The sequence below is a fragment of the Lynx rufus genome, unplaced genomic scaffold, assembly GCF_022079265.1.
Source record: "Lynx rufus isolate CCGP_SWC_20201006 ecotype Redwood Valley unplaced genomic scaffold, mLynRuf1.p SCAF_6, whole genome shotgun sequence".
Taxonomy (NCBI): domain Eukaryota; kingdom Metazoa; phylum Chordata; class Mammalia; order Carnivora; family Felidae; genus Lynx; species Lynx rufus.
The window spans coordinates 110,626,983-110,652,494 of NW_025814878.1; the positions used below are offsets into that span (position 1 = coordinate 110,626,983).

The following is a 25,512-nucleotide window of genomic DNA, read 5'->3' on the forward strand; positions in this document are numbered from 1 at the left end:
GGTGGGCAGTGAGTGTCTGGGGTGGGGGGAGGGGGGTGTCACAGAGAGGCACAAACCGTGGGGAAGAGCCACACACACACACAGCTTTGCCTTGACCTCCAGGAAGCTTGCAAAAACCCCTGCATTCTCTCTCAAACATTCTCCGTGCTTTTCTGTGACGTCCTGTGTCAGGTATGCAGGGCAGGGGAGTGGAGGGATATACAAAACAGGTAAACTGAAAGAGGTCCTGTCCTCAAATTTTTACGGTCTTTTTTTTTTTTTTTTTTTTAATATTTACTTTTGAGAGAGAGCGCGCGTGAGTGAGCGGGGGAGGGGCAGAGAGAGGGAGACACGGAATCTGAATCAGGCTCCAGGCTCTGAGCTGTCAGCACGGAGCCCGATGCGGGGCTCAAACTCACTAACCACGGGATCATGACCTGAGCCGAAGTCAGACGCTTAACCGACTGAGCCACCCAGGCGCCCCCAAAGTTTTACAGTCTTACAAGAAGAAGCTATTTGCTCATTTGACTAATTTTGGTCTCTTGTTTCTCAGTTATTTCAGGCCTGGACAGAAGGAAGCGTGCAGTTTATGGGGAGACTGTGTCTCTAGTCACTATAAAGGTAGTTCCCTAACTATGGATTCAAAAATATAAATTAGAAACTGCTCTTGGGTACGAATTCCTCCCGTGTGAGCTTGTTGAGTGCGATCCACTTATCTCCAGGGCCGATGGCCAGTTAAATCCTGCCCAAGTTGCAGAAAGCCTGTTTGTTTTACGACAAACAGGAAAAGGGGGCCCTCGCTGAAATTCGGGCCTCGGCTAGAACCTGAAGCCAGTGCTGTGCTGATTGTTTGGGGAATACTTAAGCTGGGACAGTTTGTGACGCCTCTCTTCCCCCTTTCCACCAGAACAGCATTTGACGAGGTGCGCAGGCCCAGGATCTGACCCCCAGTCGGGTGCTGAGGGTGGGCCGGGGATTTGAAGAGCTGGAATGTCACCGTGTGATAACCCAGGAATGCGTCTCTGACAAAACCATCCTGATGTCTTCATTTCTGTCGCCCTTTGCAGCTGTTTCAAAACACTCGCAGTATCAGTGATTTCATGGAATCCTCACCTCCTTCTCGTGAGGTAGGCGGAGCAGGGTTTATTATCACCGTGGTACAGCTGGAGACACTGAGGGTCCGAGGGGCCCATGTGACTCAGCCCAGGTCACGGGACTAAGAAGCAGCTGAGCTGGAACTCAGGCTGGGTCTCCTGACGGTGAGTTGGATGCCCAGGTGACCGGGAGCCTCCACGGCCACTCGGTGCTCAGATGAGGGTGTGGCCTTCCTGCCTGTGACTCCCAGGACCGCCTGGCTTTGGGTCCTGGCTCTGCCCATACCAGCTGTCTGGCCTTGGACAGGTTGGTTAAGGGTCTCAGTGCCTCTTTCCTCATCTGTAAAATGAGCGAAATAATAGTACCCGAATCCCCAGAAGGCGTTTTGAGGCGTAAATGAGATATCATAGAGAAGGCAAAACATATCTGTCCTGGTGCAAGACATCTATACATGTTACATCCCCTCCCCGCCTCAGAAAGCCTTTTCCTTAAGGCACAACCCAAAAGACTTGTTTAAGAATTCTGCAGGGGCACCTGGGTGGCTTAGTTACGCATCTGACTCTTGGTTACGGCTCAGGTCATGATCTCACAGTTCGTGAGTTTGAGCCCCGTGTCGGGCTCTGAGCTGACATTGCGGAGCCTGCTTGGGATTCTCTACCCCTCTCCTCCTCGCTCTCTATCCCTTTCTCTCTCAAAATAAATACATAAACATTAAAAAAAAAAAAAAAAGAATCCTGCAGAAGCTTTCCTGCTTTCCTACCTTTCCTCACCCACCCTGCCCTCTCTCTGTGATAATGCTACCCTGTGTTACTGCTTTTTACTTTTCATAGTGCTTTCCTAGCCACACCTCTTGAGATTTTCCTGACAACCCCGTAAGGCCATAGAACCCAAAAGTCTTCTTCACTCTCTTCTTACAAATGAGGGAAAACCAAGGCAAGAGAGGCGACTGCCCTAAGGCAATGCCTCTGATGGCCGCAGAGCTGGGACTCCGGCCCCCTTGGAGTTTCAACTCTTGGTTACTGGAAATCGTTAATTGTCTGGGTTTCCTTTTTTGCCTTTGGAAGTGGCAGCTAAGGGACCTCACTGAATCTCTGCGAGCTCAGGATTACCTTTCAGACTGAAAACAACCCAGAGCAGAGCAATTGGCTTGCAGCTAACAGACGCCCTCCAGCCCACGCAACCTCCCTGCACATCCTTGGGCCTGGGGGGGTTGGAGAGGCAAACCCGGGTAAGGGATGAATTCCAGCAGACTCCCTACAAGTGGGTGACAGTTGAAAAGGTCAAAAGGGTGCTGCTCCTTCCTGATATTCCATCATTAGCTCTGCTGCTTGATATCTGAGAACACCTTGGACAAATCAAGGTTCACCTCAATTTCCTCACCTAAAACGGGATGACTGGATTAGATAATGTCTCCGCTGCCTTCCTGATAACCCAAAAGGGACTTGCTTAAGGACAACAGTAAAACATTACAGGCAACTAAAAAAAAAAAAACAAAAAACAAAAACAAAAAACAACAACCTCTTTTGGGGTGCCTGGATGGCTCAGTTGGTTAAACGACTGACTTCTGCTCAGGTCATGATCTCCCGGTTTATGAGTTCAAGCCCTGCGTCAGGCTCTGTGCTGACAGCTCAGATCCTGGAGCCTGCTTCAGATTCTTTGTTTCCCTCTTTTTCTGCCTATCCCCTGCTCGTGTGCTCTCTCTATCAAAAATAAATAGTAAAATAAAATAAAATAAGCCCTTTTTTTTAAAGATAATTTATTTATTTTTAAAAGAAAGAGAGCACGGGGGAGGTCAGAGAGAGGGAGAGAGAGAGAGAATCCGAAGCAGGCTCTGCAATGCCAGCACAAAGCCCAATGTGGGGCTTGAACCCACCAACCACGAGATCATGACCTGAGCCGAAATCCTACACTCAACTGATTGAGCCACCCAGACACCCCCCCAAAAAACTTTTTTATTATGAAAAATTTCAAACCAAATTTAATGTCAACACAACTCCCACTTATGCTTTACCTATCATTTACATTCTTTCTTGTTTCTTCTGTACCTCCAGCCCCTCCCACTTGGTTATTTTGTATAGTTGCATGACTAGTTTGTATAGCTCTTGTGAAATTTACAAACATTGAAACACAGAAATATTTTAAAAAGTTTTTTTAAATTTTTTTTTTTATTTTTGAGAGAGAAAGAGAGACAGGGTGTGAGCGGGGGAGGAGCAGAGACAGAGGGAAACCCAGAACTAGAAGCAGGCTCCAGGCTCCGTGCTGTCAACACAGAGCCTGATGAGGTGCTCAAACCTACGAACTGTGAGATCATGACCTGAGCCCGAAGTTGGACACTTAACTTAGCCACCCCCTCGTTTTGTTTTTGTTTTTTTTTTTAAAGCTTATTTATTTTTGAGAGAGAGAGAGAGAGAGAGAGAGAGAAAGAGAGTGCAAGTAGGGGAAGGGCAGAGAGAGAGGAAGAGAGAGAATCCCAACCAGGCTCCACACTATCTGCAGAGCCGGATTTGGGGCTCGATCTCACCAATTGTGGATCATGACCTGAGCTGAAATAAAGAATCAGACGTTTAAACTACTGAGCCCCAAATGCAGAAATCTTAACCGTGTAATACTGACAAATAGATTTGCCCATGTAAACTATATCTCTTTCACAATATAGAATATTTACACCTTTCTAGAAAGTTCTCTCCTGTCCATCACGGTCAAATGGATAACTGAACTTATCAAACAATTAAATTAAACATCAGTGTGAGCTTAGCACACTGAGGGGTTAGCACACGCTCTCTTCACGCTGGCTAGGTCAGAGTCAGGTCTGCTGTCTTAAGCTATTTTTCTCCTTCCAGCTTCTGTCCACTCCTGCCATCCTGTGGGTCCCTAGAGGTGATGGTCTTCTGCATGTTCTCTGTGTACACTTATTCTATTACCCTGGCTGCAAATTCTTAGAAGCTTTCTTTTGAGACACCTGGCTGGCTCGGCTGGTAGAGCTTGCGACTCTTGATCTCGGGATCATGAGTTCGAGACCCATGTTGGGTGCAGAGATTACTAAAGATATAAACTTAAAAAAAAAAAAAAAAGCATTTCTCTTTTGTTTTTTCCTAAACACTTATTCTCCATGTTTTTTCTTTTGTTTTCCTCTTTTTCTTTTCTTTTTTTAGTATGTATTTATTTTGGGGAGAACACAAGAGGGGGAGGGGCAGAGAGCGGATGTGAAGCAGGCTCCGCACTGACAGGCTGACAGCAGAGATCCCGATGTGGGGCTCGAATATATGAACCGCGAGATCATGAACTGAACCAAGGTCGGACCCTTAACTGAGCCATCTAAGTGCTCCCTTCTGTTTTTCTTTCCTACGACTGTTTCTCATAATGCTGTTTCTCTCCTTTAGAGTGCTCTCACTCTTCTGAGTTCAGCCCTTCTTCTCTGAGTTCACTGCCCTTTGTTTTGGACTGTTTATATCCTGGACATTAGGCACTGAGCTGTAACCCTAGGGCCCCCCTCCCCCATACTAAGGCCAGGCACTTAGTCCACATGAGGAGGAGAGGGAACGAATGCAAAGGACAAGCTCTAGAAACACCTGCAGTCCACTAAGGAACCCCAACCTGTCAGCTTTGTCATTTCTGGACCACATCTTTCTCTCTGCATTGAGCAAGAAGCTATTTATCTGCCCCTCTGGAAGCCCCAGCATTTCAAGGGAAGGAGGCTGATTTACTGGCAAAATGTGACCCAGAGGACCATTCTCCCCCACCCCCACCCCCACCCTCCATCATTTAAAAAAAAAAAAAAAAAAAAAAACAGAGCAAGCTGGGCTATCAGGGATACTTCCTGTTTTCCTCTCTTGAAAGCATCCTGGATAGATGAAACAGGGATCCAAGGGACTGTCTGCCTCTGGGGCTTCGGGACTGGCAGAATGGCTTTTAACCCTCTGCTGTCTCCAGCGCCTGAGTGCCGTAGGTAGTTTATGTGTTCTATTTCCTGGGTAGATTTAACTTCTTGAGGGCAGGGGCCTTGCATTCATGCTTTCGTCAAACATTACTGTACTCTACTAAATGCCAGCCTTTGTTTGAGGATCTGGGGATACAGGGATGAATATATGACACAGTCCCTGGCCTCATTCATCAAACAGCAATGACTACAAGTGCTGACAAGATTAAGCACTTTCTCTGTGTCATGCATTCGCTACATGCTTTTCATGCATTCCGTCCTCAACGAGCTTATGGGGCATTATTATGCCCATTTTACAGATAAGGAAAGCAAGACTTATGAAAGTTAAATATGCTGTCACAGGCACATGAGTAGCAGATGCCAAGGCTGGGGTTAGAGTCCAGCGGTCCGACAGCTCAGTCCACCTTCTTCGCTGCTATGCTAGCCTGCCCTCTGCAGAAACTACCTCCGTGTGTTAAACGTGGTAATGACTCACTGCAAGTAATTTTTACAAACGCAGTTTATTGCTTGGGCTTGGTCAGGGTATCTTCTGATGACCAGGTTTGTTTGCAATCCACTTACTGCACTGTATCAGACTAGATTGGACGTGAGGTGGTTTGCAGCCCCTGAAGACTGGAAAGCAAGGCTGAGAAACTAAGAGGTCATGTTTGGCCCCCGTTTGGAAGATAAAGACTGTTTCAGGCTCTTTCATTCCCCTGCCATTTCTGGAACAGTTCTGATTCCCCCTACCTTTTTCTTTTCTTTATTATTATTAAAAAAATTTTTTTTTGTGGGGTGGGGGGAAGAATATTTTTGAAAAAAAAACTTGATGGGAAGTTGATACATTATAACAGCAACGAAGTGAACTGTATATACCGAGGAATTATTCTACGCCTTTGCTTATATCATCGCTTACATCCTCGCAACAATAGTTGGTTTTGTTTTTCCATTTCTGGGGAGGACCCGAGGCGCGGACTGGTTTAGTTTGGCATACCCCAGATCACACAGCTAGACAGAACCAGGTTTTTGATCCTAGGTTTGCCCAACTCCAAAACCTACATTTTAATCATGCTGTCTCCCTGATGCTGGAACTTGGCAGAGGGAGGAAGGAACTCCCTTCCTGCTGACCTTCCTGACACAGTTAAGTGGCGGGTGAGGATACCCAGTAACCTTGAGATCTGTTGGTTAGGGATACTGGCACAAAAGGATCTTAAGGTGCTTCTGAGCTGCAATTTTATCTCTTTAAGACCCAGGGCTCCCATGCCAAGGCTGTTCCGTGATCCTCGGAGATTTCAGGGGTGGGGAAACTGGATGGAACGCGCTGACATACAACAAGCAAAAAAAGACCTCAGCATTTTTGCCTCGCCTCGGTGGCTCCTGCCTTTTTTTTTTTTTTTCTCTCCCTCTCTCATTTATTTATTACTATGCTATTCCCTGGCCCTGCTGCTGTGTCAATACTGATAAAAGCAAATCTCCCCACAAACAGGTGCAGCCAGAGCTGCCCCTTGGACAGCTGCCAGGGAATGTGATCGCTCAGCTGAGGTGACCTGCCCCTGCCCAACCCCCTTCTCGGGTTCCAGCCCAGGGCATGTGTCCTTGGGCGGTTAATGTCCGCGTGTTCAGAGCCTGGTATCTCAGCTGGCATCACGGACTCAAGATGGCAGAGGTAGTTGCGGAGGGGTGGGCGTGTGCAGGACAGAGGGGGGCCTCCGGGAGTTACTTATTTTCCCTTTCGGTTTCTTCGGAAATTACATGGACAATACTATGTCACCAAGTCCCTCCTGCAAGCATTTGAAAATATTTCCTAAGAATATCACCCCCTGATTTTTCTAGATAAATATTTTTTCCAGGCCTACCCGTTTCCAACTTCACATAGACACTTGCAATTTAATGACCCAAAAGACATCTGGGCACCTCCTAGGGCTCAGTGGAGGGTTCACCTACAGAAACATTTTGTGAGGCAACCCTGTTACCCAGGATGCATTTTGATGCTGCCAAGCCCTGTGACTTTGACTCCGGTGTGTAAAAGATTATATTCCATCCCCCCTCCCCCGCCCCCGTGTCTGTGTTTTGTCCCCAAGCATCATTTCCCCACTTCCCTAGGGCACCAGCCTTTCCGGAAATGCCCCAGCTCAGCAAGCGGCCTCCACCTCCCCGGGAAGTGAGAGGGGGCCGTGTGGCGGTGACAGCACAGGGCGGGCCTGGGGCCGGGCCGGGCCGGGCCGAGGGCAGGGGCCGGAGCCGGAGCCGGAGCCGGAGCCGGAGCCGGAGCCGGAGCGGGAGCCTCCTGCCCCGCTGAGCGGCCGCAGAGCAGCGCGCGGCTCCGGGAGGGGAGGACGTTGCTATGCAAATGCGCCGCGGCCTGCGGGCCCCCTTTACCCAGGGGCCCTCCGGTTGCCAAAACAGACCATTCCCCAGAACAGTCGCCTAGAAACGGGCGCTGTCATAGCAGCCTCTCAGCAGCGGCGAGCCAGCCGCGCTGCCAGGAGGAGCTGGGTCAGGGTGTTCAGACCTCCTCAGCACCCCCTCCCCACCCCGTCTCCACCTCAGGGAGGGGAGTGGTGGCTTGGGCCCCTCCTTGGAGCAAGGGAGGGCACTAATTGGATTGGAACACTCCAGAAACACATCAGCTGCTCCTCCCTGGGGGAAAGGAGTGTGAGGGGGAGGCTTCAGACTGTCTTTGTGATGGGTCTCAGCCTCACCCTCCCTGCAGCCTCGCCCTGATTTGGTCCTCACCAGCCTCTGCCCACCCGGAACCTCCCTCAGGGCACCACAGCCGGCTCGGGGTGGAGGGGAGGGGGCAGACAACAACCAGATAACCCCGCAAAGAAATTCAGCCGTAAAGAGGGGTACGCGATGCGACAGCAATTGCAGATACAGGGTCTGACCTGCTTTGAGGGGGTTAGGGAAGAATGCAGGTTTGCTGTGACTCCCAAGCCGGTGCCCTGGCCACTACCTCCCCCAGCCCTTCCCCTTCTCAGCAGGCTCCTCTCACTCGGCCTGTGGGGCCTGGCCATCCCCCCAGGCCCTGGGAGCAGGGACGTTTTCCTACCTTATTTGGCAGCAAGAGAGCTTGTCATTTAAGTGCATGTATCTTGCCTCTTAACAATTACAGTATAAACTTCTAAAAGGCAGGACCCATATAATTCTGTGATGGCACACCTTGACCACGAAGAACACGACTGATTTGAACAGATCCGCTTGAAACTGGTGCCAGTGATGTTTATCACCCTGGGAGGCCTCTAATGTTGCCTTTGCAGCAACTGTTTTAGAGTGGCCCTCAGAGACTACTTAAAACCTCATGAAACTCTGGGATTGGGGACGGGAGAAGATTCAGTGTCAGCCTGAGTGACATTAAGCCAACAGGTGGGCTACAGAGAAAGTGACTCCTCAGGATACAGCATTCCCTGGGGTCTAGATGCTGCACGCCATGGCCAGAGCACGAGCCTGACGGCTGGGGGCAGCTTTGTACTAACGTGCTGGGCGAGAGACCTTCCTTCATAATCCACGGACGGCCTTGGGAGTTGTACGGATTCTATAAACATGAAGTCTTCGTTCAGTCTTGTTTAGTGAGGCAGCATGTAAACATGTAATCTCTCCCTTCTCTTTCTCCTTTCCTTCCTCCTGCATTGAGTGCCTACTCTGTGCCAGGCACTGGAGATTCAGAGAATAATTAAATTGATATCATTCTATATTTGTAAGGAGAAAAATAATGCATAGTGCAGGCGACATTTGCCCTGCATTAAGGTCACCAGTATGTATCTTTTGATTAACTTTCTTGTGTTTGTGGGTTTTCCCTAGATCATAAATCTCACTTCTCTCGAGGCCAGAAATTTACTTTCCCAGACTCCTTTGCAACTAAGGTGTAGGCATGTGACCTAGGTTCCACCAATCAGATGCATGCACATGAGGGTTTTGATTTGGAAGAGGGCGACAGGAAGCAGGTGTCCTGGGGAAGGGGGTTAGAGGAGGCATCTGGCCTTCGGAGCAACAGGAGGGATGGTCTGAGATCCAATTCCCACCATTGTTGAAGGGGGTGAGTTCAGGCAAGTTGCAGAATTTATGCTGATAGCTGCCTTGGTGGTTTGGCTAGAAAAGTACCCTGAGGTGGTTTGGGCATCATCCCTGCATTCTGAGCCTCTGTGCCTGTCTTCCCTTTTGGATTCTGTGAGCTACTGAATGTTTTTTAATAAGTTCCTTTTCTGTTAGGGGCACCTGGGTGGCTCAGTCTGCTAAGCGTCCGACTCTCGATCTCAGCTCAGGTCATAATCTCACAGTCCTTGAGATCAAGCCCCACTGTCAGACTCTGTGTTGACAGGGCAAAGCCTGCTTGGGATTCTCTCTCTGCGTCTGACTCTGCCTCTCCCTCCACCCCCACGCCACTTATGCTTTCTTTCTTAAAATAAACTGAAAAAGGGGCTCCTGGGTGGCTCAGTCGGTTAAGCGGCCAGCTTCAGCTCAGGTCATGATCTCGTGGTCTGTGAGTTGGAGCCCCGCGTCGGGCTCTGTGCTGACAGCTCAGAGCCTGGAGCCTGCTTCTGATTCTGTGTCTCCGTCTCTCTCTGCCCTTCCCCTGCTTGCTCTCTGTCTCTCTCTCTCAAAAATAATAAGCATTAAAAAAAAAAAAAAAACCATAAAAGCAACACCTGGGTGGCTCATTCGGTTAAATGTCCGACTTCAACCCAGGCCATGATCTCAAGGTTTGTGAGTTCGAGCCCCACATCAGGCTCCGTGCTGACAGCTCAGAGCCTGGAGCCTGTTTCAGATTCTGTGTCTCCCTCTCTCTCTGCCCCTCCCCCGCTCACGCTCTGTCTCTCTCTCTCTCTCTCAAAAATAAACATTAGAAAAAATAATTAAAAAAAATAAAAATGAATAAACTGAAAAACCAAATCATCATAAAAGAGATAAGTTTCTTTTCAGTTAGAGTGGATTCTGTCGTTTGCAACTAAGAACTCTGACACAGATGGATGGATGAATGAATAGGTGGATGGATGGGTAGGTTGAAGGGTGGGTGGAAGAGAGGATAAAGGGTGGGTGGGCAGGCACCAAAATATGGAGTGATTTGGGGCGGTGGGACTTTAGGTTATTTTTTCTCTTTTCTCTGGATTTTCTTTTCCTTCTCCCTCCTCCTCCTCTTCCTCCTCCTTATTTCTTCTATGAAAGCATGTTACTTGCATAGTAATAAAAAAAGTTATCAGAAACCAGCATCTAGAAGAGTTCACACAACACAGGGAAGATTAAAAAAAAATGGAGGTTCTAAGCCAGTAAGAGCTCTGGAAGGGCTCTGGCTCTGGACTTCGATCCCACTGTCCCACCACGCGTGCCCTGACCCCAGCAAGCCTTGAATTTCTCTCCCTCCTCCACACCCAAGGCTGTGCCCACCAATCAGAGGCATGCACTGGCTCATCCTGCTTTGTGACATTTTCCTGTTGTTACCCAACAGTCCTAGTTTACCTTGAGCAAGGATGACACACACACTTGTGACTCACCCCATATTGTTCTGCCCTCTCCCAGCTCTGGCCTTCCAGTGGCACTGACTATCCCTTGGCTGGCAAGTACAACAACCTTGTTCTACAGCTCTGTCTCACATGGCTTGTCCCATCACCCGCCATAGATTGTCAGTTCCATGGAGGCTGGGATTGCAACTTACGTGATGTTTGCAAACTCCCAAAGCTTGGTGGGAAGTAGGGTTTTAAGATACGCCTACAGAAGATGAGGATTGTATGGTTTCTTTTCACTTTGGTGACTGCCACAGTAAACTTATTTTATTAAGCAAACTCTCTGCCCAGCATGGGGCTTAAACTCACGACCCCGAGATCAAGAGTCCCATCCATGCTCTGCAGACTGAGCCAGCCTCGTTCCATAATGAAATTTTAAAGGTTTTGCAGTCAGGGCCCTTTTCCTGTCTCCTTCCCTCTCACCCACCTTTCTTTCTTTCTTTCTTTCTTTCTTTCTTTCTTTCTTTCTTCCTTCCTTCCTTCCTTCCTCCCTTCCTTCCTTCCTTCCTTTCTTCCCTCCCTCTCTCCTTCACTTTCTTCCTTCCTTCCCTCCCTCCCTTGCTTCCTTCCCTCCTTCCCTTCCTTCCTTCCCTTCCTTACTTCCCTCCTTCCCTTCCTTCCCTCGTTTCCTTCCTTCCTTCCTTCCTCTTTCCCTCCTTCCCTTCCCTTCCTTCCTTCCCTTCTTTCCTTCCTTCCTTCCTTCGTTTCCTTCCTTCGTTTCCTTCCTTCCTTCCTTCCTTAATTCCTTCCTTCCTTCCTTCCTTCATAAATGTCTCTGATGTGCCAGGTGTTTACTGTTTAATATCAAGAAACATATAAATAGGCAAATAAGTGGGGGGAAAAAAGTGGCAGAAGAGCTTGGATGGCCAAGTGTGCAGGGGAGAGGAGTGATTAGTTGGGAATAGAAACCGCTTTTTTTATTTAAGTTTTTTTTAATGTGTATTTATTTTGAGAGAGAGACTGAGAGCATGAGCAGGGGAGGGGCAGAGGGAGAGGGAGAGAGAATCCCAAGCAGGCTCCACACTGTCATTGCTAAGCGTGACACAGGGCTCAATCCCACGAACCGTGAGATCATGACCTCAGCCCAAATCAAGAGTCAGACACTCAACAAACTGAGCCACCCAGGGGCTCCGGAAAAGGCTTCTTCATAGGAATAATAGCAAGCGTTTATTCTAGGACGCCGTGTTCTCAGTATTTAACATACGCTCATGCGCCTCATCCTCGAAATAGCAACAGGGCAAGTACTATTGTTACTTCCGTCTTACAGGTGAGGAAACGGAAGCCCTGAGGAGTTTAATGTCGTACGGGATTGCTGCAGAGCTGGGACTTGCACCCGGGCCTCTGGGTGCTAATGTCAATGAGCTTCACTGTGGCGTTGTACTGCATGGAGAAGATCCTGGAAAGGTAAGGGATCATCAAGCAGGGAGGCCGTCTACATAGTCGAGGGCACGGAGGGCCGCCTGTCTGTTCAGCTCGGATGTGGGTGCACAGGGGAGCGGGATGGTGCAGGGCGGGGGCACCCTCAGTAGCAAGTGAGAACCCACTACGACAGCCTTGGATGTTCTCTTTATTTCTCGAAAGGTAATTTCATTGCAAGTTCAAACCTCTTGCATGATCTCTCTTCTAGGCCATCCTCTCCATTTCTAGTCTGTTTCTTTAAAAAAAAAATTTTTTTTTTAATGTTTATTTAATCTTGAGAGAGAGGCAGAGAGACAGAGCGTGAGCAGGGGAGGGGCAGAGAGAGAGAGGGAGACACAGAATCGGAAGCAGGCTCCAGGCTCCAACCTGTCAGCATAGAGCCTGAGGCGGGGCTCGAACACACCAATTTTTTTTTTTTTTTTTTTAATGTTTCGTTTGCTTCTTTACCCCAACTGCTGTAGTGGCTCTTGGGCATCCAGAATCAACCTTTTCCTCCAAAAGAAATACACAAACACCCACGTGCCCTGTTGGCCTCTCCACTGACCTGTGGCCCTTATCACACCCCTTTGCTCCCAGCGCTCCCCCCAACACCACTTTCCACCAATCCCATTGAACTTTGGTGCTTCCCCGCCCCACCCCCACCTCGCTCTGATAGAGAAAATGGACTTGGGAGACGTGTCCTCCTCTGAACTGCTCTGGCAGTGGGGTCTCAGCCAGTGGCTGCCTGCTCGTGGGCTGCAGGGTTATTGCAAGAAGTCTCTGTGTCTATTTGTACTCCAAATACTGTCTGCCGACTGTATAAGTAATGTCTGGGTAACTAACTGTGCTGCTGCTCTTTGGCGGTGCTGCTTCCCTGGTCGTTTTTCCACTGTGAATTTCCCTGGTTGACTAAAACCCTAAATAACAGCTCCATTCATTTGCAGGCTTGCAACAATTTCCAAAGCGGGGAAAGAGTCCTCCTGTTAGAGCAGGTTGGAAACCACTGAGCCGGGCTGTGGAGGCAGCATGTTATACCCCCTCAGCAGAGACGGAGTCATGAGACCTGAGGTCAGGTTCCAGCCCCTCCCCTGGCCGGTTGGATGATCTTGGGGGCCATCCCATGTGACTTGGAGAGCTTTGGTTTCCTCACCCTGGAGCAGAGATCACGAAAATTATTTGGCTGGATTGTCAAGAAGATTAAATGAGATAGATAAAGGGCTTTGGAAGCCGTGAGGCTTTGCGGAAGTGGAAGGATTGTTGTGGTCGTCTTCTTATTTGCACGATCAGCTTCTTAAGGGCAGGGGCAGTTCCCTCAGTGACGCCCCTCACCCCCATCACCTCTTGCACTCACACGGGACTATGAGATGACCTCGTAAAAACACCACCAAGTGACTAGCACAGCGGCTCAGCACACAGCAGGTGCTTAATAAATGGTAGCTGCTACGGATGCATGGGCATCTGGTTGAAATCTTCTCTCTGCCACTGCTGAGTTAGGGAGCGTGGCCGTGGGCAAGGTTAGCGCTGACATGCCCTAGTGTCCTCGTCTACCACATGGCTGAGAAGAGCAGCTAGTTCATGAAGTGGCTGTGACACAGGAGGAGTTGTGTGTATAACAGCCAGGCACAAATCAACCACTCTGTAGGCAGCAGCTGTTGTTATTATTACTTTTCTGAATTTTTTAAACATTTATTAATTTTTGAGAGAGACGGAGCATGAGTGGGGGGAGGGGGAGGGGCAGAGAGAGAGGGAGACACAGAATCTGAAGCAGGCTCCAGGCTCTGAGCTGTCAGCACATGGGGCTTGAACCCATGAACCGTGAGATCCTGGCCTGAGCCGAAGTCAGACGCTTAACCGACTGAGCCACCCAGGCACCCCTGTTGTTATTTTACTATTATGCACTGAGCGATTCTTTTTTTTTTTTTTTTAACGTTTATTTATTATTGAGAGACAGAGAGACACAGAGCATGAGTAGGGGAGGGGTAGAGAGAGGGGGAGACACAGAATCCGAAGCAGGCTCCGGGCTCGGAGCTGTCTGCACAGAGCCCAATGCAGGGCTTGAACTCACGAGCTGTGAGATCACGACTTGAGCCGAAGCCGGTCGCCTAACCAACTGAGCCACCCAGGCACCCCAGAGCGATTCTTTAAGAGGTGATGTGCAAAGGTCGCCAGACTGGAAAGGAGGCAGTGTAGCTCCTGGTCTTTGTTCAGAGTCATCAAGGCCTTCAAAGACAGCTAGATGCTCAGGCCAGCCTCTAAGGGTCAGCACAGATGATAGAGCCGTGAATATGCTCGTGTGCCATTTCTAGGTGTGGCCTAGATCCTCACAGCGGACATTGTTAGGTAAAGGGGTGCACCTTTATTTATTTTTTTTTTTTAATTTTTTTTTTCAACGTTTATTTATTTTTGGGACAGAGAGAGACAGAGCATGAACGGGCGAGGGGCAGAGAGAGAGGGAGACACAGAATCGGAAACAGGCTCCAGGCTCCAAGCCATCAGCCCAGAGCCCGACGCGGGGCTCGAACTCACAGACCGCGAGATCGTGACCTGGCTGAAGTCGGACGCTTAACCGACTGCGCCACCCAGGCGCCCCGGGGTGCACCTTTAACATGTGGGTTAATACCACGATTGTCCAACATGCACATATTCCTGTTTGCATTCTCTCCTATCCGAGCAAAAGGGTCTGTCTCCCCACACCCCCACCCACCCACATTTCCAAGTTTTAATTTTATTCATTTTTTTTGACTAGGTAATATTTGCAGTCGGCACATAATTTTAAAAGGTGCAAAGGGGCGGGTTGCCTGGCTGGTTCAGTCAGTGGAGCGTGCATGCGACTCTTGATCTCGGGGTGGTGAGTTCAAGCCCCACGTTGTGGGTAGAGATTACTTTAAAAAAAAAAAAAAAAGGGTACCAAGAGGCATGCAGTGAGAAGTCTCCTCACCCCATCCCAGCCAGCCAAGTGCAAACTCAGAAATGCAAACTTTGATCTCAGCCTACCTGGCAAGTAGAAAATGCTATCTGACTAAATGAATCTCACCATTCATTTACTTGTTTTTAAAATGTTTATTTTTGAGAGAGAGAGTGAATAGGGGAGGGGTAGGGAGAGAGAGACTAAGGATCTGAAGGGGACTCTGCCCTCAGAGCCCAAGGAAGGGCCTAAACTCAGGAATCATGACAGTATGATTTGAGCGAAGCTGGTTGCTTAACTGACTGAGCCACCTAGGGCCCTTTGAATCTCACTATTTATTTATTTATTTATTTATTTATTTATTTATTTATTTGTTTGTCTTTAATGTTTATTTTTGAGAGAGAGAGAGAAAGAGGCAGAGACAGAATCAGAAGCAGGCTCCAGGCTCTAAGCTGTCAGGACAGAGCCCAATGCAGGGCTCGAACCCACGAACCGTGAGACTATGACCTGAGCCAAAGTCGGACGCCCAACTGACTGAGCCACCTAGGCGTCCCTGAATCTCACCATTTAAAGAATATTTCGGGGCGCCCGGGTGGTTCAGTCGGTTAAAGCATCCGACTGTCATGCTTTCACAGTTGGTGGGTTCCAGTCCCACATCAGGCTCTGTGCTGACAATGCAGAGTCTGCTTCGGATCCTCTGTCCCCCTCTGTCTCTGCCCCTCCCCCGCTCATTCTTTTTCTTTCTCTCAAAAATAAATAAAACGTTAAAAAATAAGAAAGAATATTTTGCGTTTAAAAATCTTTCTAATTTATTTTATAACTGGAAGTTTGTACCTTTTAATCCCCTTCCCCTCTAACCTCTCCTCTGGCAACCACCGGTTTATTCTCTCTATTATTTTTATGTGAAAACAAACCAGAATATACTTTAGAGTAGAATGTTGCATCTGAATGAACTCTGAGATAAAACCAGAAACTTCAAAGAAGTTTTATGTTCAAGGGTGGGGTGGGGTGGAGACGTGCTTCTGGTTCCGCCTCCTACCTTCTCGTGGGGGGAAAAGGTTGACACAGCTCTGAATTTGTGTATAAAGCACAACCTTGACGATGCCTCTGCCCCTCTCGGTGATCCTGGGGTTTTTCCTCTTCCCCTGCCACCTGCATACAATCCTTCCCTTCCGCCCCTTCCCTGCCATGACTTGGCCACCACCTTGTTGCTTGACCTTCAGTGGGTCACCTCCACTCTGGGCTTTGGTTTCCCTCATTTGTAAAAAGAGGGATTGGACCAGGCGCATTCCAGGTGAAGCATTCCAGGACTAATCAACTAATTCACATTAAGGTGTAGATGACTGATAACAGCTGAATGTATTACCTGTCTGGTGGGTGGGAGTATTTTAAAAGATGCAGTTTCTCATCCTAAAAGAATGAACGTGCATGGTGCAATTTCAGGCAGGGTCACGGGTGGGTGGGGATGATATGGGGAGAGGGGGTGCCTCCCCTGACATTTCTCCAGTGATCACCGGGGTGAGGGGGGCACTGCTCCAGCCAGGGGTGGGGTCTGCCCCGCGGGAATGTGCCTGTTGGTTTCCCTCCAGAACTTACACCATCCTCCTCCCTCTCTGGCAATGGCAAGAGCAGGGTTTTGTCATACCGAAAACTGCCTCATCAGGGAAACCCACGTGTGTGGCCTAGGAAGCTACCCTGTCCCCTGGGGCAAGGGGTGCGGTGGGGGCGTTCGGCAGCCTGGCTTCCAGGTTCACGGGTCAGTTCTCATCCTGGGCAAGTGACGAGGCCTCTGTTGGAGGGCGATCCGCTTTCTGCCAGAGCAGGTGGTCCCGCCACACCTGAATCCAAGACATCTGCGTTTCACCCAGGGAGAAAGGCTGTGCTGAATGCTGTCTGGTTTCATTTTCTGTAGGAGGTTTGATTTGGCTTCTGAATTTTCAGGGAGGGCATGAGAGAGGGTGTGGCCTGCAGCCACCATTAGTCCATCAGAAATAGGAATGTGACTCTTGATCTTGGGGTTTGTGAGTTCGAGCCCCATGTTGGAGGTAGAGTTTATGAAAGAAAGAAGGAAGGAAGGAAGGAAGGAAGGAAGGAAGGAAGGAAGGAAGAAAGAAGAAAGGCATTTATTTTTCTGGTTGGTGCATCTCCTACAGCTCCCTCTGAGGCACCTGCTATCTGGGCCTCCCTTCAATGGAGGCAGTATGGGAGTGCGTCTGTGCTCCAGGCAAGAGAGTGGTGGGTAGGAATGGAGACCCGGGGTGATGGTCAGTGGTCCCTACTCTGGCAGCAATGCTAACTAAGGGGCTCAGACCAGCCCGAGGATCGACGTGCCTCTCTCTTCATGAGAATCGCCACCATCATATCCCTTCCTCTTCTCTAGAGCAGGACAGCTTCTCGAGACCTCTCAGTGCTTTGGCCATGAGCCTCAGCATGGAACACACAGAGCTCTAGACCCTCCCTGCTCAGAGTGTAGTCTGAGACCAGCAACATTAGCTCCACCCGGGAGCTGGTTAGAAATGCAGACTCTCGGAGGCGCCTCGGTGGCTCAGTCAGTTGGGCATCCAACTTCAGCTCGGGTCATCAACTGACGGTCTGTGATTTCAAGCCCCGCATCGGGCTCCGTGCTGACAGCTCAGAGCCTGGATGGAGCCTGCTTCAGATTCTGTGTCTCCCTCTCTCTCTGCCCCTCCCCCACTTATGCTCTGTCTCTCAAAAATAAAATAAAACATCTAAAAAAAAGAAAAAGAAAAAAAAAAAAGAAATGCAGACCTCAGTGCCCATCGTAGGCTACTGAATCAGAGTCTGAACTTTTACAAGATACCAAGCTGATTACATTAACAGACATTAATGTTTAAGAAAAATCGGTCTTGATGATGCATTCCTTGGGGAGAGAGGCAGAAAGAAATATAAGCTCCCCACGGCGGCCTCCTCGGAGAGGAAGACTTGCCCACAAGCCTCAATGGAGGGAAGTGAACGCAGAGGAAAAGGCTGAGGAAGGCACTCCAGGAAAACATGCTGAAATAGGCAGGTGCCTTTAACGTTTTTAGTTTAATTTTAATTTTATTTTTAATAGGCAATTCACTTACACCGTTAAGATTCTAAAGATGCAGAAAGGTATGTCAGACAGTTTCTTTCCCACACCTGTCTCCCAGCCACTTCCTGTCTCAAAAGCAACCTATGTTACTAGGCAAGAGGTATAAGATATGCAAATGAACCCTGTGTGTGTGTTCTTAACTCACCAAACCCCCTTTAAAAAATTCAGCTGCTAGTTTGCCATACACGGTGTCTAGACCTTGCTTTTTCCACTCAATAGCTCTTGGAGAGCATTCCCGTATCATATGGAAAGAATGCTCCAGATTGCATTTCAGCTGAATGTTATTCCAAAACGGGGTTCGAGCTCACGAACCTCGAGATCATGACCCGAGCCAAAGTCAGATGCTTAACCGACTGAGCCACCCAGGCGGCCCCCTACTTAGGTATTCTCTCGGAGCCTCCGACAGGACTTCGGAGACCCAGGGTCACCCCCTCTGGGCAGTTCCACCTCCTTCTCCCTCCTATCACCCTTGCCCATAGCTTTGGCAGAACCCTAATCACATGATAGTATTTAGGCAAAGGCATGAGAACATCTGCTCTTGTGTCCTCTTGCCACGTCCCGTCACAGTGCATAGTAGGTACTCAGCCGACGTGAACAGTGTTGAATTGACCATCCCTGAGAGAGGAATTCTCCAAATACTGCTGCCTGATCCTTCTAAGGGCAGAGACCCCACTTCCCCAAACGCTCATTCTGCCTTTCAGAGCCTGTATCAAAAGGTTCTCAGCTGAAGCAAGGTCTGTTTGCCGGTGACTTTTCCCTCGGGTTCTAGTGCATCTTCTAAAACAACACAGAAATTTAGTCCCTTTTACAGATACTTAAGATACTCATCTGTCTCCAAACCAAATACTCCCAGCTCCCTGTGGGTCCTGGGTCCAGATCCTTCCCCTCCAACTTTTTCTTCCATATATTTTTTGGTTTGTAATATCGCCCCCCGCCCCTCTTTTTTTAAGTAAGCTCCACACCCACCTTGGGGCTCGAACTCACCACCCCAGGATCAAGTCTCATGCTCCACCGACTGAGCCAGCCAGGCGTCCCTGTAATATTACCCTTTTAAAAAGTGATGTCTGACCCCTACACACTTATTAGAATGGCCCAAATTAAAAGACAGGCCCTACCAGTACTGGCAAGGATGGGGAGCACCTGAAACTCTCCAGCTGGGTTTGCACTGGGAACATAAAATGGGACAGGTACTTTGGAAAAGAACTGGCAGGTTTTTAAAAAAGTGAAACATACAGGCTAGCCATTCAACTCCCAAGCTATTTACCCAGAATAAATTAAAGCATTTGTCCAGGGGCTCCTGGCTGGCTCAGTCCGTTAAGCGTCCGACTTCGGCTCAGGTCATGATCTCGAAGTTCACGAGTTCAAGCCCTGCATCGGGCTCTGTGCTGACCGCTCAGAGCCTGGAGCCTGCTTTGGAGTCTGTGTCTCCCTCTCTCTCTCTGCCCCTGCCCCACTCGAGCTCTGTCTGTCTGTCTCTCTCTCTCAAAAAATGAATAAACATCAAAAAAAAAAATTAAAACAGAAAAGCAAAAAACAAAGTGCACAAGGAAACTCTGTCGGATGATGCTTGTATAGGTTTATACATATGTCAAAACTTATCAAATTGTATACTTTATTTATTATTTTTATTTTTTAATTTTTAAAATTTATTTATTTTGAGAGAGAGAGATGGGAGAGGGGCAGAGAGAGAGACAGGGAGAGAGGATCCCAAGCAGGCCCTGTGCTGTCAGCGCAGAGCCCGACCTGGGGCTTGAACCCACAACCCATGGGATCGTGACCCGAGCCGACATCAAGAGTTGGTCGCTTAACCGACTGCGCCACCCAGGCGCCCCTATATTTATTTATCATTTTTTTTTTAATTTTTTTTTCAACGTTTATTTATTTTTGGGACAGAGAGAGACAGAGCATGAACGGGGGAGGGGCAGAGAGAGAGGGAGACACAGAATCGGAAACAGGCTCCGGGCTCTGAGCCATCAGCCCAGAGCCCGACGCGGGGCGCGAACCCACGGACCGCGAGATCGTGACCTGGCTGAAGTCGGACGCTTAACCGACTGCGCCACCCAGGCGCCCCTTATTTATCATTTTTAAAGTAGGCTCCACACCCAATGTGGGGCTGGAACTCATGACCCTGAGATCAAGAGTCACATGCTCTACCGACCGAGCCAGCCAGGCGCCCCTCAAATTGTATATTTTAAACACACACGGTTTATTGTATGTCAACGATACCTCAAGAAAGCTGTTTAAAAAGCCTGCTATTTGGAACTGGTCCCACCTTCTCGATGTCACTGACTGGTGGGGTGCACAGAAGGGTGGCTGGCTTCCTCAATGTGGTCACTGTGCTTTGTGGTAGAGCCCGAGGTCATGTGAGCTTTTTCAGGAGTTATATTGCCGCTGTCTAAGTTCAGCAGCAATGCCAAGATTTTGACGTCATGAACATTAGAACCAGGTCTCCTCTAGCTTTACCATGCATCGTATCAAGGTCACTTACCCCTTTCGTGTTCATTTTGTTGGCGTAACCGAGTAGGAGACGGCAGAGTGTGGTGGAAAGGGTGTGAACTCCGGGGTCAGGTTCTTTTGAATGGAAGCTCAGAGTGGGTAAGTGACTTAGCCCCTCTGAGTCTCACGTTCCTCATCTGTAAACAGGGTCACGATTTCTGATCTCACGGAGGGGCGACAATTAAATGATACAGAAAGGCACTTAGCACCGTGTGTGGTCTGTTGAGGTGTCCGATGAAGAGAAGCTAATTTTGTAGCTGTGTCACTCCTGCCTGTCACAATAGTTTAAATCTTGGTTATGTGTATGCCAGACTTCTCAGAACATAACACGCTCTCTGTATTTGATTAGCAGACCCGCACATCTTTATTGGAGCGTCTAATACAAACACCGAGATGAGCTGGTCAAAACCAACCCCATGGCGCACCACCGCTAAGTTTCCTCCAGCTTGATCTGCATTCCTTGGATTGAAAGTAATGAGTTTGGCCCTGCATTTAAAAAATTTATTTATTTATTTATGTTTTAATGTTTGTTTATTTTTGAGAGAGGCAGAGACAGAGTGTGCGTGAGTGAGGGAGGGGCAGAGAGAGAGAGGGAGACACAGAATCCGAAGCAGGCTCCGGGCTCCGAGCTGACAGCACAGAGCCCGACATGGGGCTCGAACTCACGAACCGTGAGATCGTGACCTGAGCCGAAGTCGGACGCTTAACCGACTAAGCCACCCAGGCGCCCCTGGTGACGTTTCTTTAAATAAAAAAAGGTGGGGGTGCCCGGCTGGTGCAGTCAGTAAAACATGTACTTCTTGATCTCCAGGTAGTGAGTGCAAGCCCCACCTTGGGCTTGGAGCTAAGGATAAAAAAGAGAGAGAGAGAGAAAGGAAGAAAAGAAGAGGGGCGCCTGGGTAGCTCAGTCAGTTAAGTGTCCGACTCTTGGTTTCGGCTCAGGTCATGATCTCACTGTTCATGAGAGAGACTGAGCTCCAAGTCAGGCTCTGTGCTGACAACGTGGAGCCTGCTTAGGATTCTCTCTCTCCCTCTCTCTCTCTGCCCCTTCCCTGCTCTCAAATAAATAAATAAACTTTAAAAAATAAAAATAAAAAATAAAATACAACTGAATGCAACATCAGAAATATATTATATATATATGTATATATGTGTGTGTGTATATATATATATATATATATATATATATATTTCAGTTCCTAAGTTGTACTTAGCCATAACCGGGGTGCTGTTTCAATAGCCACAGGTAGCTAGTGGCTATCGAATTGGAGAACGCAGATATAGAATGTTTCCATCAGCACAGGCTCTTGATTTGGACAGCGTGCTCTAGAAAGATTAGGGAAAAGCCCAAGTGGGTCAGTTTGTTTGTTTATATCCTGACTTGTTCCTGAAAGGATCAGAGGCTGCCGAGGACAGCCCGAGGCCATCAGAACGGTGCCCTCTGGCCGGAGATGGGAAGGTTGACATGTGGGCTGAGTCATGAGTGGAGTAGCAGAGAGAAGCCAGGCCCCAGTGGAGCACTGACCTCCCCCCAGTGGAGCACAGAAAGGAAGTGGGCGGGAAAGCGGAGGTGGGCATGTCATGGGAGTGAGGGTCAAAGGACAAGGCCATGAGCTGTCCGATGTTGAGCAACGAGCAAGCTTCGGGAAAGAAGCTTGCTCCTCTCAACAATATATGCTTATCTGACCTGTTTAATCAAGGAGTCCCCGGTGCCCTTCAGTTCTCAGATACAAATTCCAAATTCCAGCTAATCAGATGCAATTAAGGGATATTGTTGGTCGGGCGCAAGTTCTGACTTGCAGCACTGTGGGTAGGATGCCAGGCCTGGGTCCACGCTCACCACCCGCTGGCTGTTTCAGCAGCCGTTGCTGGAGGCAGCAGGGCCGGGAAACATCCTCCCGGTGGCTGATGAGAGCCGAGAGGCTCTCACGCAAGGGAGCCAGGCCCCGAGTGGTTTCCTGCGGCACTTTTAAAGCGCAGATACACTCTGGGGATGGGTTCTTTTGGAGGGCAAATCAGAGTTTTTTTACCTGTTTGCTAAATTTGACTTTTGCATTAAACTTGTTTCTTGGGATTAAAGATGAGCCAGACATATGTGACGATGACTTTAAGTTTTGTTGGGAAGTTCAAAAGCATCATAGGGTGGGATGGGGTGCCACGGGGAGCCGTTTATTGCTTAATTTGAGATAACAGATTCCCATAATCTTTATTTTTACTTTTGTTTTGAGGTGTAACCGACTTAGAGCAAAGTGCAGTACACTTTAATGTACAGCTTGGTGAATTTTTACATACGTAGGTACCTGTGTAATCTCCACCCGGATCAGGATACAGGACATTTCCAGCACCCTGCAAGGTTCCCTCGTGCTCCCTCCTGGTCTATTCTCCTCCCCAGAGGTAATTGATATTCTGATTTCTACCACTGTCCGTTTGCTCTGCCTGTTCGTGAACTTCATAGAAACAGGATCGTATCCTATCTGTGTCTGTGTCTGGCTCCTTTTACTTGTAAGCCCACGACACTTTTTTAGGGAAAATTTTGTAAATACAGATCTATAATCCTTTACCTAAAACCATTGGGGCCAGATGATTCAGAATTCAGAATTTTTCATGGTTTAGAAAGGTGTCATGAGGGGGGCGCCTGGGTGGCTCAGTCGGTTGGACGGCCGACTTCGGCTCAGGTCACGATCTCGCGGTCCGTGAGTTCGAGCCCCGCGTCGGGCTCTGTGCTGACAGCTCGGAGCCTGGAGCCTGTTTCAGATTCTGTGTCTCCCTCTCTCTGACCCTCCCCCATTCATGCTCTGTCTGTCCCTGTCTCAAAAATAAATAAAACATTAAAAAAAAATTAAAAAAAAAAAAAAAAAAAAGAAAGGTGTCATGAGGGGCACCTGGGTGGCTCAATCGATTAAGCATCCGACTCTTGGTTTCAGCTCAGGTTGTGATCTCACGGCTTCATGGGTTCGAGCCCCACATCAGGCCCTGTGCTGGTAGTGCGGAGCCTGTTTGGGAATCTCTGTCTGCACCACTCACCACCCCCCCCCCCCGCCCCCACCCCGGCCCTGCGCCGTCTCTGTCTCTCTCAAAATAAACAAATACACTTAAAAAAAAAAAAAAAAAAGAAAGAAAGAAAAGTGCCATGATGGATTCCCTTAACACTGTATGTTACAAAATACCCCCAGCAGGGTGTGGGGCAGTACCTGGTAAACATATAAACAGTTCTGAGCAAAGTCCGCCAACATTCACACACTAAGTGGTGGAAAGAGAAGCCGTAAATGGCCTCACATCAGTGGAGGCTCGTTTTGCTGCCAAATGAGTTCACGTCAGGTCAGGCTTTGTAGTAAAACGACTTACGATAAAAATGGCTTTATCATACAGATTTCAGCAGTTTGGGGATTTTGAAACTGCGAGTAAGGGAGAGCGGACCTGTTAGTTCCCAGCAAGCCATCGGCCCTGTGGGAGGCAGACTTACTGGGTAGCGGGAGGATCCGGTGCTGATAGAAGGTTGCAGAAAGCAGCCGCCCCCACTGGACTGTGCTCACGCTGGGTCTGCCGGGACCATTTCTCTCGGTCAGGACGATCAGGCAGTCCACGCATCAACTGCTGACACAGAAGGCACACCTTTGCCAGGTGCCTGTGTCTTTGGGCATTCTTCTGGGATCCCAATCTTGGCTTAGATTTTCTTTTTCTTTTTCTTTTTTTTTTTTGAGAAAGGGAGAGAGAGTGAGGGAGAGAATGAGTGGGGGAGGGGCAGAGAGAATTCTGAGCAGGCTCAGCGCTGTGTCAGGCTCCCCGCTGACGTAGCGCAGAGCCCAGCGTGGGGCTCAAACCCACGAACTGTGAGATCATGACCCGAGCCGAAAGCAAGAGTTGACGCTCGACCGACTGGGCCACCCAGGCGCCCCAAACATGGTCTTTCATGTGGCCAACAGTCCTACTGCTTGGAATGTTTCTGTATAACAAAGGAGGAGTATGAGGACGGTCATCGCAGAATTATTTGGAACAGCGATAAATTGAAGGGATATTGAGATAAACTGTTGTGTTCTCCGCAGCCCTATGAAGAATGTTGCAGAACAGCATTTCCGGTATGATGTTCCCCGGACCCAAGCCTCAAGAAGATTCCTCAAGGGATTTCATAGTGAAATATGTTTAGGAAATCCCAGGCTCCTCTTGATGATTCACAATGTACATTAGTAAATTAAAGACTCTGAGAAATTCTCCAGGAAAGAAGCCCATTTCAGTTGGCATAAGTCAGTACATCCCAAACAGGTGGGGAAGGACTCTGCTCTCAATAGCAAAATGGCTCTGGGGTTCTGTGGGACCAGTTTGGGAACCACTGTGATAGCCGACTCACGAATAAAGAGCTGAGCGAAAAGCACAGGTTCTGAGAATCTCCGCAGCATGATTGAAACTAACCAACCAACCTATGTACATATTTGTATTTGGAAAAAAAAAAAAAAAAAAGGCTAGCAGGACACATTCCAGAACTTTAACGGTGGTTGGGGTGCTGGAATTATTAGGTGATTTTTATTTTTACCTTTTGTTTTCATCTTTTAGCTTATTTGGGTTTCTTTCTTTTTTTAATTAATTAATTAACTAATTAATTTAATTTATTTTTTTAATGTTTGTTTTTGAGAGAGAGAGAGAAAGAGAGACAGTGTAAGAGGGGGAGGGTCAGAGAGAGGGGGAGACACAGAATCCGAAGCGGGCTCCAGGCTCTGAGCGGTCAGCACAGATCCTGACGCAGGACTCGAACTCATGAACCGTCAGATCATGACCTGAGCCAAAGTCGGATGCTCAACCGACTGAGCCACCCAGGCACCCCTAGCTTATTTGGGTTTCTTAACTGCTTTTAATTACTGTGTATAACTTTTAAAGTTAGCCAAAAAGAAGAAGAAGAAGAAGAAAGAAAAGAGAGGAGAGAGGAGAGGAGAGGAGAGGAGAGGAGAGGAGAGGAGAGGAGAGGAAAGGAAAAGAAAGGAAGAAGAGGGAAAAAATTGCCAAAGATCCTGGGACAGCTGGGGAGGCGCGTCCACAGCGCGGCTGCACCTAGACTTGCTGGGGCCTCCAGCTCCAGGAGAGGCCAGGCCCTTATTTAGGCAGAGACATCCCAAGCTCGCATTCCAGTGGGAATCCTTCC

General features: G+C 48.6%; 1 long non-coding RNA gene across 3 annotated transcripts; it reads left to right on the top strand.

The window, feature by feature from the left end:
* The first annotated feature begins 1,115 nt into the window (after nucleotides 1-1,115).
* On the top strand, nucleotides 1,116-24,769 carry LOC124528614 (uncharacterized). 3 transcript variants are annotated; one of them, XR_006966198.1, is made up of 6 exons: nucleotides 6,571-6,656; nucleotides 11,756-11,892; nucleotides 12,831-12,954; nucleotides 20,734-20,852; nucleotides 22,678-22,775; nucleotides 24,425-24,769. It is a non-coding gene; the product is annotated as an uncharacterized LOC124528614 (long non-coding RNA). The 3 variants fall into 3 exon arrangements; XR_006966197.1 differs by lacking the exons at nucleotides 6,571-6,656; nucleotides 20,734-20,852; nucleotides 22,678-22,775; nucleotides 24,425-24,769 and adding an exon at nucleotides 1,116-1,238 and having other exon boundaries at nucleotides 12,831-13,137; XR_006966196.1 differs by lacking the exons at nucleotides 20,734-20,852; nucleotides 22,678-22,775; nucleotides 24,425-24,769 and having other exon boundaries at nucleotides 12,831-13,137.
* Nucleotides 24,770-25,512: the final 743 nt, after the last annotated feature.